Below are 1,851 nucleotides of genomic sequence, written 5' to 3' on the forward strand. Positions count from 1 at the left end.
GTGGTTTGTTTGAATCTTTACTGAACATACATAATTGCTAATAAAGCTCTTTGCACACAGGATCACACAGTGCATGCAAGCCACAAGCAGAGGGCAAAGCCCAGTCATTTTTAAAATCACACTTGCACCAATCACCCCTAGAGGTCACCCAAGCAGCATTCTCATTTATTCGTGTGTGAATGGGGGGAGAAGTCTACAAATGATATATGAGCTTAATTTTCTTCAAACTCTTCAGGTATAAATCGAATGTATTTTGATTAATGGGTTTTAAAGATTCTATAGAGATGGGGAATATATAATGTGAAGCATATTTGATTAATCAATTTAGCATTATTATGTTTACTCTGGTTTAATTAAGGCAAAACCAGCTAGTAATTAATCTTGTTAATTAAGTTCCAGAGGATTCTTTTGATCAGCCTGCTATCAGATAGACTCGTTCATTTCACCTCACTCAAAGGATGCATGCTAACATTATGTGATGAAAGAATTTCATATATGCAAATATAATTCTGGGCAAAGCCTGTTAATAACACAAAGCCACCACCTACACTGGAAGAACTGGAGTGTCATCCAGAGCTTTTATTATCTATTTGCTTGTAATATCTTTATGCTTGTGTGTGGTAAGATTACATAAGCCTCGAGGGGCTTTATTCTCCTGAATACAGTGTTCGGAGAACCATGGACTAAGTAAACATCACTGTGCACTATTATAGTCACAGCTGGGTACTCGTTAACGAAGCGAAAGTATCTGTAGGCCTACTTGTATAACAAAGGCAGATCTGCCTTTGACATCTTTGAGATGTCCTCAGCGCATGGTTCGATATTATGCGCTATAATGGGTTATTTTTTATCAAGTGTGTAATAAATATCGATTATAATTGTTTATATATTTTTTATACGTAGGCCTACTGGTACTACTTTCATTTTTCTCGTATCACTCCGCGATCTCGCTCTCGTCATAAAAACTCAAGTTTGAGTAATTCGCGCCTTTTTGCGTTTGAAACGATGCAGCTTCAACGGAAAGTAATAAATCGAAAAGTAAGTGAAATTAGGCAAAAAATTGCTGTTAAAATTTTTATTATTTATACTATTTTCAGTATTATTTATTTTAGACAGTGTTATTTCTTTGTTTCACCGTTTAGACTAAGCAAACGAAAATACTGCTCAGAAGAACACAAACCGGTAAGAGACACTACAAAATGATGTGTGAGAGAAACTTTAGAGAAAGAGAACACAGCTGAAATGCAGGTTAACATCTAAACAAGTATTTTGTTTGATGAATCTCAAAATGAATCTTAAGTTGCGAATGCAATTGTCTTTTCTTCACCGTTGTAACGTAGGCCATCCGATGAACTTCTTCACGAACAAGAAAACAGTAGGGCGGGACTTGATTTTAGAAATCTGGAATTCATTGGATCACTGTGGTTTGCTATAGAGAGCCTAAGTCCCGCCCCTCCGCTTCCGGCTCATGGGACCTTATTTCGGAAAAAATATGTATGGAAGTCAATGGCGAGAGATAACTTATCTTTTTATTCCGTCTGAACTGTGCCCTGAACTACACATATGATGTTTGTCAATTTAAAAGGTAATTATGAAAGTCAAGAAAGTCGCAGTTTGTCATAAAACAGAAGAGTAACGTTTAGTTTTATGTGAAAATCGCTCAATGAACTACATCTCTCGTCTCGCACTATGTACGTCACAAGATCCGTTGCTCGTATGTGTGTATTCTGGCTCAAAACACTCAGGCATGACGGCGTAACGTTACGATTATAATGTAAGACTATAGAAAAAATGACAGACGTTAGCTTCAGTAAAGTTAGCTTCATTCATTGAGAGAAAAGGTATGACGTC

This window comes from Scardinius erythrophthalmus (genome assembly GCF_964197995.2).
Source record: "Scardinius erythrophthalmus genome assembly, chromosome: 8".
Classification (NCBI taxonomy): domain Eukaryota; kingdom Metazoa; phylum Chordata; class Actinopteri; order Cypriniformes; family Leuciscidae; genus Scardinius; species Scardinius erythrophthalmus.